At 40.2% G+C, this 14120-nt stretch overlaps 1 protein-coding gene across 2 annotated transcripts in view; it reads left to right on the forward strand.

Moving 5' to 3' along the window:
* Positions 1-14120, forward strand: part of ckn (CRK like proto-oncogene, adaptor protein) — a 283105-nt gene that overhangs the window by 112761 nt on the left and 156224 nt on the right. The gene's annotated exons all lie outside the window — the stretch shown is intronic.

A 14120-nucleotide genomic window follows, 5' to 3' on the forward strand; every position in this document is an offset into this window, starting at 1 on the left:
CACCAACTCACAGGTGGTTCCGTCCTGGCTTCTTTCAAAAAAGTAACTAAATTCACGGAAGGGAATCAACTTGAGCTGGATCCTTCCAGTGAATTTCGTTTTCAATTAGGCAGTAACTTGGTTCCAATAGCGCAGAAGGTTTTTTTTTTTTTTGTAAACTTACAATTGAACAAATTTACATAGACATTTACAGACTGTATTGGGTTCTACAAATTCGTTTTTATCATGAAATAATCAAATGTAAATATTGGTTCCAGTAAGATTTTAGAATATAACGTTAGACAAAACGATATAACGATGTAAGATTTAAATTAGATTTTAGAATGCCGAAAAAGTGCCTCCAGTTATGCAGCTTTGCTACTCGCCCAACAAGGAAACACGATGGTCGTATTATTATTTTCATAAAAAATGTTGCCTGGCTCTATGCTCTAAAATATAACAATTTTGCCAACATAACCAATGCGAAGCTGGTTCCCCGCTGAATGAAACGCTTAAAATGAGTCATCCCTCATTTAAATTTAAATTAAATAACTTTTTTGAAGGAAATGCTTTTCACACAATAATGTGTATGACTAGGCCCATTCAACTCGAACATCGGATCAATTTCCCTAAAAATAGCGTTGGTTCCTCTCTGCCAAATGCAGACCAAATGAACAGACTGGCTCCAAGAGACTATAGATTAATTAAGAAACAATGTAGGCGGGTAGTACAATTCAACTATCATTTCAATTGCAATGTTGACGACTCGAAGCGTCCAAGCTATGTGGAAAGTAGCTTGTCTGCGAGAGACGCTGGACTTGTTCCTGGAATCACCGTTAATGGTATCATCATCCTTTCTTTTGCACTGCCGCGCATTGTTCCTCCAATTTCCTCCGTTGTCATGTCTTCCCCGACCCAGAGAAAGCCTGGCAAAATGGACTACAAAGACAGGCTACAAATTAAGCACTGCCATGAATCCTCGTATCAAAAGAGGGAAGAAATATGTATGAAACCAAGCTCTAGTAATATTGATCTAGCGCGTAAAAGGTTGACAGGTTGACTCTTAACGCCTAATTTTGCGTAAATTGATCATGGTTTTTTCGCGTAAATTGATCATGGTTTTTTCGCAAGTGGGAACTGTGATTTTACTGTTTATAATGTAAACTACGAACTTTTATTTCTCTTTTTATGAGTGAATTTTGAAAGTTTTCGACATGTCAACGTTTTCTCCGAGGAATTTTGACGGGAATAAATGTGCTGGAATGCTTAATTTCTTACCCTCTATGATGGACCATTCCTACCTAAATTGAAAAGTGAACTTTTCCCCCTTCTCTGACCTCACAACTTAAAAAATCTAGTCTGGCGTATTCTATAGATTTGGATCGATTGAAGTGAATTGGCCTCAAATGATGAAATAGTCAAAATCGTGCTCATACTCAAGAACAAGTCGAGAATCATTAGTCTAATATAATATTCAGCATCTGCAAATCGAGCGTTGAGGGATTAGAGGGTATATGATTTCGCCCTCAATTCTTCAGGTAGGCAAAAGCGAACCCCCCATAGTTGCAATATTGGTATCGAACTGTTCGTAATCTGAGATAACCTGAGTTGGCTTTCATTGCTCTGAGGTATTTTCTAAATTAATAGTGATCAGAAGTGTGAATTCCAAGAGGGTATTGCGATCTTGGATGATTGACCGATCAATACACAAAGGAAAAAAATCATAATTTTTTACCGGTTGCAACGAAATTACTGTAAAAAATCATTCATTTCCAGAACCATCCGTATAAATTGTCGCTGTGAAAAGTTAGAAAAATTTGGTCATTTTGGTTTGGAAAAACCTTGAAAACTATGGGTATCGAGGGTGTCAACAAGTCCGGAAAATCCAGGAATAGTATTGATTTTTTAAGGGGGGTCCGGAAGCACTGCGAATAATGCAGGAAATTCCGTGAGAGGTCCGGAATTGTTTTCATTTTTGTTTTTCATTTTTGTCGCAATTTGAGCGAGAAATTTAAAGTTCCGAAGCTTTTCGAGTTTCGTCAAATGGAGGTACTGAAAAAGTACTGAATTTTTCTGTCGAGGAGGTACTGAATTTCTTGGGAATGTAGTGGAAAAGTTCTATAAAAATACTGATTTTTGGCCAACCTGTGTTAGTAGACACCCTGGTTTGTTTTCCTCCTTGTCTGGAGCCACCCTGTCACCGTCAAACACTTGTGAGATCGATAGTGTTGTTGAGTATCCTCTCCTCAGAATATTAACACCCATTTGGCAACCCTCGTCGGTGTTTCGATCCGGCTACGGCCCCGGCTCCATCGGTCGGAATAAACTTAGAGCAGCCGTTTATTTACGTATTCGGAACATGCTCCCAGTTATCATTCCGTAAAGCGGCCGCGGCCATACTTGCTCTGCTCGGCTTTATCAGTTGATGGCCTCTGCGTGGCCTCCTTGAGGCCAGAGCTTCGTCTTCGTTGCCTCTCCGTTCGTAGCGCTCAGCGTAGCCGACTGAAAACGAGTAGAACCATACTATTTCACCACCGGATATTTTGATACCACTATTGCAACTTCTGTGGGTCCCCTTTTGCCTATCTCAAGAGTTGAAGGCGGAATACCAACCTTTTCCTCTTCGTCGAGTATGCGGATGCTACCAATTAGACAATAGGTTTTTAAATTTTTTTTCTAACGAAGAAGGAAAGTTTGCTCGGTATAGCTGGTCGTTTGTGTAAGGCATGATATAAATGGATTGCATTTTGCAAAAAGGAACCACTAGCATTGCAATGTTGCTAAGATTGTGCAACTTCTTTTGTATTGGAGAAAAACCCCGATTATCCATCAATAGTTTCTATTTTACTCGCTAAAAACTGTAAATTTAAGATAAAAATTACCATCTAAATATCATAGCTTTTCACGATTTCCGCAATTTTATTGCAAAAGATGAAGTTGCACAATCTTAGCATTATTGCAATGCTAGTGGTTCCTTTTTGCAAAATGCAATCCCAATGATCCTTCATATAGACTTAATAAGGGAGTGGGAAGCAATTTTTGCAGAGCTATAGTATAGTTTTCCTCGCGTATTTTGTGAATAAGCAACATGTTCATTAAAAAGCTCAAAAATTATATCGAAGGGAAGTAAATGCTGATCAAACATTCGTGGAAGCTTAGTTTACTCCGCTTTTTCAGAAAATGACCTAAAAAGTGGGTACCACCGACTCATTCGATGGAACTTAAAATTCCCATGGTGACGTCAATACTAACAATCGGCCACTAGACAAAGTACGAATTGAAGCATTCTGAAACATGTTACTCGACCATTTCACGTGGAACGCGGTTCGCGCAACGAACATTACTGAAACTAACTCTAATGAAGATGGTAACGTTTTTATTTTACATTGATGATGACGGGAAATTTGAACTGCCCGCTTACAAGAAACTCAAAGCTCTACGTGAGTCAAATCGCGGATTACAACGGTTTCGGCGAGTTTCTCGATCGAGCAATTTCCATTTCCCACCCTGTGTTTTTCAAACAATGAAACATTTGCCATACCTGAGTCAAAGCGTCTAGATTGAGGATGTCAGATTTTTATATCGCAGAGACTGTCAAGGTGACGTTTAGCGCGCGATGTGACTCACGTTGAGCATTGAGTTTTCATGATTGGGAGGTTTAAATTCACGCATCAAAAACATTAAATATCTTCCGTAGGCGTTGATTTCAGTAATTTTTATTGCGCGCATCATGTTTTACGTGAAATTTTGGTGAAGAATCATGTATCTGAATGCTTAAATTCATACCTTGTCTAGTGGTCAATTGCGTCAATCTCATCGCTCATCCAATCTTTCTGATGGTGTTTTCCCACATGTATGTCGTATCTAGTCGTGTATTTTGCATTGAAACTAAAATCCTTGAGGATGATTATGAGCTTTTCAATTGCGGTGAGAATGAAAGAGACCGTCGTTAATTCAAGGGATGGGCATCGCTACATTCAATGAGAGTCCGATGGACGAGCGGAATGTCCTGCGGTCAACTCGCTCACTTCAAAGACTTCTGCCAAGTTACTTTGGCATATGCTGATTTTGTTCAGTTTGACTCAGATTCTTAACCGGAAAACCAAAGCCTAGATGTTCAATTGATGAGAAATGAATGGGACGAGTAACTCAGAAGTATAGAATTGAACTTCCGACTAGGAGAATGACTGTATAGAGAAGTCAGTTACTCGGGCATTTATAAGAATGTGCGTTTTCCCTGGAGTATTCAATCAATCATCTTTATCACTTTTCTCTTCTGCGTCGTTTGTTGAGCCTAATTGTTAACGCTTAGTATGAAGCGTGAACTTCGTGATAATGGGAGATGGCGAATTTGTTCAAAGTTGAAAAGCTGCTGTTTGGTACCTCTTTCAGACTTTAAATTAATTCCAGAGGGGTTTTTCATAAAATAAATAACGCTCAAGGGGGAGGGCCGAAGAAAGTGTTTTGTATATTAATTTATTTTGTTATAAGATAGGGATTCATGTCACAAAAGCGTTACGAGGGGGAGGGGAGGGGGGTCCGAAAAATCCTGAATTTAACGCCACGTTTTTCATGAATTCCTAAGTAAATTCGGTAGAAGATCAAAGTGTCTGCAATTACTATTGGTTAAAAGAAAAATACAAATTACTGCATTGGTGTAATCTAACTTCCAGTTGGAGCGCATTTAGCCTAAAGAAAGTAGAGCGCGATTACAGTGTTTCCGAAATAAGTAGTGCAACTTTTTCTTTTCTTTTGTAAATACTTGCTATTACGTACAGTATTAAAATTCACACAGTTGTTTTCCTTCAAAATTAAATAAAAATTTGGTGGGAAGCATAAACCTTTTGCTATTCCGGGAGATTTTTTTAGATAACTATGGAGTAGCAATATTCTTATAACACTGTAACCGCGCCGGTTCCTTTTTGCTAAATGCGATCCAATCGATTTGTGTTAAAACTACTTGTTGATATCTTGTCCAGGAATTTTACCGAACTACCTGTTATGTGTGGATCGTTCTCTCCGTCCGATTATGACGAGAGATTTTGCGGCGTGTTTTATTGATCAGACCTTGTCTAGTGGCTCATTACAAGTATTCTTACGTGCGGTTTTCGGTTGGTAATTCCTGCGGCATATGCAACCCGCATCACCGCGGCTGCACCGCGTGCGCTGAAGATGGAGGCCATTCATTTCACTTAATTGCCTCCAGACCAGCACTTGGCACATGCCACAGATTGTAGCAGGCGCCGCTCATGTCCGCTTCGGAGACGTCTCCACCTCACGTGTGAAATCCAAGAACAATATCGTCGACAACTAGAGTCGATGGACCAGGGACTACTATATCATGATGATGTGCAGTCATACCTAAATTTCTGTCAGGACACGTTGTCCTAGGGAATGCAGTGTTCCCACTTCATGTCCATCAAAAGTTCCGGGATGTAGACATTTTTTGTTTCAATTTCTTCCACTCCATGACCGTCAGAAGCTCCGGAATTCTTTTTAGATATTTTCAAAAGTTCCGAGGAAGTTCCGGAAAATGCGAAAGATCCGGAACATCTCGGGAATGGACCACTAGACAAGGTACGAATTTCAGCATTCTGATACATGTTTTGTAACCAAAATTTTACGTAGAATACGATGCGCTCAACGAAAATTACCAAAATCAACTCCTTACGAAGATATTCTGTAATTCTTGATGCGTGAATTCAAACCACCCGCTCATGAAAACTCAATGCTCTACGTGATTCACATCGCGCGCTAAACGTTTATCATGACAGTCTCTGCGATATAAAAATCTGGCAACCTCAATCTTGACGCTTAGGCTCAGCTATAGCAAATTGCTTTTAGTTTGAACAACACATGGTGGGAAATGAACATTGCTTGTTTGAGAAGATTGCTGAAACCGTTGTAGTGCGCGATTTGACTCACGTAGAGCTTTGAGTTTCTTGTGAGCGGGCAGTGCAAATTCCTAGTAACCAATGTGAAATAAAAACTTTAATATCTTCGTTAGGAGTTGGTTTCAGTAATTTCCGTTGTGTGAATCATGCTCTGCGTGAAATTTTGGTTAAGAAATGGATCAATTCTCCGCAGACTTCCAATTCTCTACTCTTGACTCCTTAATAATAGCCAAACCAAAAAAAAGCATGCAGGGAGACAAACATGAAGTTGTAACCGTTTCCATGAAATCTAGACATAATATTAACACTGCAACTGATAATGGGGCCATGTTATGTTAGTGCATAAATTTACTTACAGACTTCTCATCCGTGCCAATCACTGTAGCTCCGTAGTCTGCGCTACGAGTTCTATGGGTTGAAAGTGTACATCGAAGGATATTCTGCTACTGATCAAATTATAGTTTCGCAATTTAATTACAGTAAAGAGCTGGAAACTATAATAATGAACGATGCAGGCTTTGATGTTTCGCAGGAGACGAAAGACGAAAGAATAAGTTAAAATAAAATAAATCACGGTCAATGATAACCTTTCAGCAAATTGGAAACACAAATTCAACTTTGTGAACTTTTCCACATACTTGAGGGTGACTAGGACTAAGCTATACAGAGAAAACCGAGTCATTTTTGGACAAAAGTAAGGTACATGAGATGAGAGTAGAGATGACCGTCTCTGGTCAGAAATTTAAAGTTGAGTATAAACATTTTGAAATGTGCAAATGGGCAATGAACTTTCCCTCTGGCATACCTAAGTCTCGTAAAGTAATTAAACTTCAAACCTGTCTTCTACAATTTGATCTTAGTTCCTTTCCTAGATTATAAGCGGATAAGCGAAACGATTTTGTAGGTTAGGTCGATAAGAGAAAAAACAATTGAGTTCCGGCACTGAGAGAAGCTATGAGCTGATTTCTAAGTCGATATTCGAAGTTAAATGTATGATTAATGAGTCACTTGAGAAACAATTGTCACTTTGAATTCTACAATTGAGAGAAAACAACAAATGATACGCACTTTCTGAAGTCCAGCCGAGCTGGATCAAGGCATTCAAGCGGACGGCTTTTACTTGCCAAAGTTAGAAATGGATAAGAATATGCTTTCGTGTGTGTTTAAAGTGTACGATAAGAGGAATTCGTAAACTCACATCTCGCAATCTTCGGATCGTACGCACTACGTAGTTTTGTTCCGAACGGAACGATGCACGTCGCGCTTCGCGGTTTGCGGAGTCATCAAATTCCTGCGTTCAGAGACAGAGAGCGCTGGCGTCGTTCCCTGTCTGCTAAAATCTTCGGTCGCTTGATACGAATATCCAGTCGGCAAAACGAAAAACTTCGGGACGGAGAACGAAAAATGCTCAGATCAGCAGACAAAGGCCAATTTGGGACCACGGTGTGTTATGCCGAACACGCCCGCATACGCCCCCGAATATTCAGTTCCTCACGCCGAAGTCGGGCCTACCAAACCGGTCGGCGCAGATCCCCGAACTTTTTTTCTCCGCGTACCTTGTCTTGTGGTCCATTTTAAAAATTCCGGGATAAATTCAGAGAAATCTCAAAATTCCGAATTTCGGCACTAGTTTCGGGAAATGGGAGCACGGAGGGATTGGAACTCTATTTTCTCACGGCAGTCCGACATCGACGCCGAGAGGATCACGAGCTGGAGAAGGTAACCTTCCCGTTGGGAGGTTTTCCCTCGAAAGCGAGGTCCCTGGTCCAGCTCATCCCGAAGACTCCGGCTTCTGCCACGTATGCTAATTGGTCCCGAGTTCCCGCGCATCCGAGTGACCTCATACCCCCATTCCACCGCGTTCGCCCGGCTCACCTATTTACACCGCGGGAAGACGGAACTCCATGATCCAAGGGTACACGCTAGCGCACACTGGACCGAATCAGTAGGAGGAGTCGGACAAAATCTGGAAACTTGAGAAGCTTATATTTGCGAACATATGAAACGAAAAAGTCTAGGAGTGGTTCAGTTGGTTTTTTCGTGAAATTTTCTTCCAGAAACACTAATCGAATCTAAATTTGTGATGAAATAAACATCCAATTATAAAATTTTAGCCATCTTTTGTTAGTTTGTTCTACTGTGTGGCGCTGGCATTGTCCGCGGCTCTGGAGCATCTTTATGGGAGAGGATCGCGACCATTGATACGCTGATTGGCTCCGCTGCTCTTTTGCCTCACTGGGCCTTCGTCAAACTGATATGAACGAACCATTTATATCGGAGGGGGATTTAATGCCCTGGAAATAAGGGCAAACTGTGTGTTTCTAATGAAAGAAATTCACGAATTGGAGTTATTTTGGATGGATTCGTTCAGAATGGGTCATTAGACAAGTCTTGAAATAAAAAAAAAAAAAAATCACGTGTTTCCGCTTCAAAATTTTAGGTAGCGCATGATTCACGCGAGGAAAAGTTCGGAAGTCAAGCGTCGAACGAGGTATTGAACAAGTACTTTCATGTAAGATCAAAAGAAAGTTCGATCACATACTTTTGCCGTTTAAGCTATTTAAACCACCATTTAAACTACACGGAGAAAAAAAACTTCGTGTATGGGATCCGAAGTTGAGGTCATATGGATCTCTGAAGTTTTCGGATCACGCATCCGAAAACTTGAGGTCCAACTGCCGAAGTTTGGGTCAGACATCTGAACCCCTCGGTACAGACCGAAGTACTTCAGAAATCTGACCCAAACTACGACAGTTAAACCTCAAGTTTTCGGATGCGTGATCCAAAAACTTCAGAGATCCATATGACCTCAACTTCGGGTCCCATGCACGAAGTTTTTTTCTCCGTGTATGTATGTTGGGAATACGGCGCTTTCACCTTTCGATACAAGACACTCATTTGTCAAGACTGACCTATTTCCAAGAAGATGGGGAATTATCTAAAATTTTGTTGCTCGCAATCTAGTGTGCAGCAGAGTTGTTTTCAAACTTACTTATGTAACTTAACTGTGTACCAATGGTACAGTTAGTTTCTTTTCATGTGCACAAATTTTTTAAATTGGTTTAAAGATTCCTAATTTACTAATTTTTGCTTTTCTATTTTTGTTTCAGGTAAGAGCTGTGCACTTTCTCTTTCATACAGAATTGAACATTTTTCCAACGATTGTAAGTAATTATTTGTATTACATGTATCATAATTATGCAAGTATACGGGAATGGAGTAAAATTTTCTCAGTAGGTTTTCACGTACCTAACAGAAAAGAACGTTTGTACCAATCTGAAGGTTTTTATAGCGAAAGTTTTTATCTTTGTCCACTGTAATGGTACGTACATTTTGTTGCCAAACACGCAATCTGTACAGTAACTTTATGAGCATGTGTCGAGATAATTGACAGTGACAGTGGCATCGATGTCAATCTTGAGTAATGCAACCCGAAGTATTCGAAGCAATTTGACTCTTGATAGAACATGAGGATTATACGAAGATAGCCCTCATCAATTCCAAACATCCTACAATCCAATCAAGGATGTCAAATTGTTAAAAGTTTCCTCCTACCTTAAAGACTTACCAAAATCGAAGAATTTTTCCTTCTGTACTTTGAACTTATGTTAAAATTTCTCATTTCTATAAGAAAAAAGAAAGTAAGAATTAAAAACACATTAGGGAATTTAAATTTCTAAATAGACCACTAGACAAAGTACGAATTTAAGCATTCTGATATATGTTTTTTCACCAGAATTTCACGTAAAACACGATTCTTGCATTGAAAATTACTGAAATCAACTCTAAACTCAGATATTAACGTTTTAATTTTACATTGGTTACGGGAATTTAAATTGCCCAACCACAAGAAACTCAATTCTCTACGTGCGTCAAATCGCGCCTCACAACAATTTTGGCAGGCTTCTCAATTGAGCATTGTTCCTTTCCCACCGTTTATTGTTCAAAGTGTAAACAATTTGCCATAGCTGAGCCAAAGCGTCAAGACTGAGGTAGTCATATTTTCGTACCGCAGAGACTGCCACAGTAACGTTTAGTGTACGATTTGACTCACAGAGACCATTGAGTTTCCATGAGTGGGAGGTTTAAATTCGAGGTCAAGAAACATCAAATGTCTATGTTACGAGCTAATTTCAGTAATTTTCGTCGCTGGAGTCGAGTTCTACGTGAAATTTTGGTTGAGTAACTTGTATCTGAATGCTTAACTTCGTACCTTGTGTAGTGGTCCATTCTGTGGCAGCCCCACCACAGGCTTTACATTTCCTCTCTGGAAACGTCGTTTTCATCCGTTTGCGTGGATCCGAGGGAAAATTAGCGGTGTTCCCGGGGTGGAAACGTGGCAAAGCCGCCAGGGAAGACGATGAGCTCCCTCTTTTTGATGGTGAGGTAGAGCGGGCGTGGGAGGAGACCCCGGTCTCCGGTGCTGGCATCGTCAACTGTATCGTGAAAAGTACTCACGAGTACCCACTCCTGAAATCCCTCTCATCCGACTTTAACTCAACAGCCTCCCCCCTGTATAGTCCCGCTCGCAACCCCCTTTCTGGCACACACCCCCCAGTGTCAGACACAGACGCACTTTTTAATTGTCACCCAGAGGAGCTCCGCGCTCTCGAGGGGTGGTTTTTCACCGGAAACGCTCCGGTTTTTTTATCTTTCGAAATATGCTCGCGAGGAATATCCCCTGCCCTGTTCGTACTCGTTGTGCGTTCGCACATTCGTTCCTGGCAAATTTTCAAACCTATTCACTTGAAAAGGAGTTGTTTGGATTGCATTTCGCAAGAAGGATCCAAGAGAATTCCAATATTGCTAGGATTGTGCAACTTACATTCTTCGTTGTAAAATTACGGAAGTCATGTCAAAAATTGAATGTATAAAGGTAATTTTCGCATTGAATGAATAGTTTATTGGGAGTAAAGATGAAACTTGTTTAGATGATCAGTTTACGTTTGCGAGGTAAAAAAAGTTGCACCATCTTCACGACATTGGAATGTTCATGGTCCCTTGCATCAATGCAATCCATTTGATCCAAGCAAAATTTTTCTTGAATTTACTGCCGAGGAGAAATTTTTCTCGATTTAAGTAGTAAAGTCATGTTGCTTACAGAAAGCAGAAACATGCTTGTGTCAAGGAATTTTATTCTTCACAGTCAGGGACTACCGAAAAAGTCGGGAAATGTCAGGACTTTAAAAAAGGCAGGGAAAATTTTAGGGTAAATGACAACAACGTCAAGGAAATTTTTTTAATCATCTTTATTTGCTTTCTAGAATAGGTTTGAGGTTTCGAACAACACATTTTGCCTTAAAGCTATTTTCAATTATGTCTTCTTGACCATTTGTCATTTCTTCAACTAACGGGGAATTTCATTTTCCAAATTCGGTGGCAACCCTGTCCATGCGTAGTTTCTAAAATAAGCCAGAAATCATGGTAGTCCTAAATCTGAAAGTGTAGTCCAATTAATATGCTCGTGAAAATAGGTCTTGTGTTTCTCACAATTAGTGCTTGTGACCGTTCTTGAATGGTACACTGTTCCCTTGTTCCCTGAATCGGTATCCCTTCTCGTTGAGGGATTTCGTCTCCCCTGTTGGAAGGGAAGGAGGCGAGGAAACACGTCTCGGGGAGACGGAGGGATGAATCGAGTACCCTCGAACATGAAATAAACATGATTCGGGCGGGATTAAAAGCAGCAATGAGAGTATTTCCCGCACTCCGGAGCTTTTCCCGGTTTCGTTTATGACCCACTTCCGCAATATTGCCGCCCTTGCACATTAATCCACGGACTAAAATTCTAACTTAAGGTGACACTTTTAGAACTCGGGAGAACGATTGGGAAATAGATCGATCAATTCAGTGCCCCCAATTCCATGTCCGTCAAAAGCATGGTGTCTAGTTCTTTAAAAACCGGTATTCATCAGGGCATGAAAATTTACCGGGAAAATCAGGAGAAAATCAAGGAATTTCTTCCAGAAACCGGGAAAATCAGGGAATTTGTTCCAAAAACCGGGAATAATGTAGAAGCTTTCATTGACCAGATAATATCAACATCAGGATCATTTTTGAATAAATTTGAATGCGCGCTAAAGAAATGGCTGTAAGATTAATTAAAATCTATATTCATATTTGAAAGTCTGGAAAATTATTTTCCTTTCCCCAAGAAAACCGCGGGAAAGTGGGAGAAAACTTCGGTTTCTCATCCGGGAATGAGCTCCTGAAAATCGGAGAAAAATCAGGGAATGAGCTTTGCCAAGAAAACTAGACACCATGGTCAAAAGCTTCGGGATTCGGAACTTTTTTGTTCCAATTTCTCTCACTCTATGACTGTCGAAAGTTCCGGGATTTTTCTCAGATTTTTTCAAAAGTTCCAAGGAAGCTCCGGTAAATGCAAAAGATCCGGAACATTTCGAGAATTTCATAAGTTCCGGGAAAAATTCAGGAAAATCTCAAAAGTTTTGAATTTGGTACTAGTTCCAGAAAACGGGAGCACTAAATCAATTAGAATACTTTTTGAAATTCGGAACTACAGTGTCTGGCTCATTTTAGAAACAACGAATGTATCAATAGTTTCCTTTTGCACATAAGTGTTTTTACAGATGAGCTAGAAATTTAAGTACCTGATTGCAAAGTGAAGTCCAATTGATAATTTCTGTATTTTCTAAAATCTTTTGAGTTTTCCCTAGCATCACTTTTCGCTGTGGCACGTCAAATATTTACACACAAAAAACCAAGAAAGAATATGAAGGAATTCTGATTGTGTATGTACCGTCGAGTGAACATCGCAAATTGTTTGGCCTCTCGATTTGTGATTTTCACTCAGTGTGTACTTTTAGCTATTTACTTTTCAAAGCTATTTCAATATGGTCGCACATTGTATAAACAGGCGCATGCACGTGTCTTTCGTCCACAGCATTAAGCAGGGTGTCTACCGTCCCGAAAAAAACCCGAAAATGGCAGGAATATATCAGAAAAATCGATAATTTATCGAAGGAAATTCTGAATGCTTCTGGCATTTTTCAAATGAAACTTTTGATTCTTCCCATTAAATATTTTGATTTTTTAAATCAAACGAGTGCCTTTTTTCCCCGCCAAAAAGTTAGGAAATATCGTGTAAAATATCAGGAAAATCTAAAATGAACTTTTTTAAAACATCCTGTTAAAGTGTACTTTACTCATGGTGTCTAGTTTTTTAAAAACCGGGATTCATCAGGAAATGAAAATTTACTGGGAAAATCAGGGAATCTGTTGCAGATACCGGTAATCTCTTCTCCAACCACCAAAGGATCACTTCGTTTTCAAATTTGGCGGTCCAATCTGCCGTGCGCCAAAGAAATGGCTGTAAGATTAATTAAAATCGACATTCATATCTAAAAACTCTGGAAAATTATATTAATTTCCCTAAGAAAATCCCGGGGAAGTGGGAGAAAACTTCGGTTTCTCAGCAGGGAATGAGCTCCTGAAAATCAAGGAAAATCAGGGAATGAGCTTTGCCAAGAAAACTAGACACCATGACTTTACTTCGTCTTTGGAACTCCCCCGAAGTTGGATCCATCTTATCAGCGTCCAATTGGCATCGTTGCCGGCGAAGAGGTGGATGAAGTGTCTTGCGGTAAGATTTGCTTGTTCGGTTGTAAGCGCGTGGATGGATGGGTGTTTTTTGCTCCCCTTGTCCCGGGTCCCGTGTCCTCGTCTCGCTCCCCTCAAAGGAGATCATTGACGATCTTGAAAGTCTGTGGCTCACTTTGATTCAACAACCTTCCGCCGCCCTCCCTCCTCACCGAGGGGGACTAAATGAGGTGACTTCTTCCTCTTTATTTCTTAAGTTCGTCTATACTTCAGAATGGATGCGGCATTGTACGTATATTAACCGATATGTTGGACTAGAGTCCCTTTATACTGAGAGTCAAGACAATGTGAATTCATTTCTGATTGGTTCCCGTATTTTTAGGCCTCCACAGTGTCACAAACGGGAATAAAGATTACATTTTCACAGATTGCAAAGATTATTATTTGGAATGGGCCAGAGAATTACGGGTTCGGCAAGGAACAAACGGAATGAGAGAAGGAACGGAGAAAGGAATTTGAGAATGGGCCAATCAAAGATTACGAAAAACGTTCAATTTCTGTAATCTTCATTCCCGTTTGTGACTCGCCACGGAAGTTTTTGACTCGATCTCCTCGCGCTGAAAACACAACGCGACGGATCGTTTTGTAGGTAATCAACGATTGAAAACTATCTAAAGTGCCATCGCGAGG

Source organism: Bemisia tabaci, chromosome 2 (genome assembly GCF_918797505.1).
Source record: "Bemisia tabaci chromosome 2, PGI_BMITA_v3".
Lineage (NCBI taxonomy): Eukaryota > Metazoa > Arthropoda > Insecta > Hemiptera > Aleyrodidae > Bemisia > Bemisia tabaci.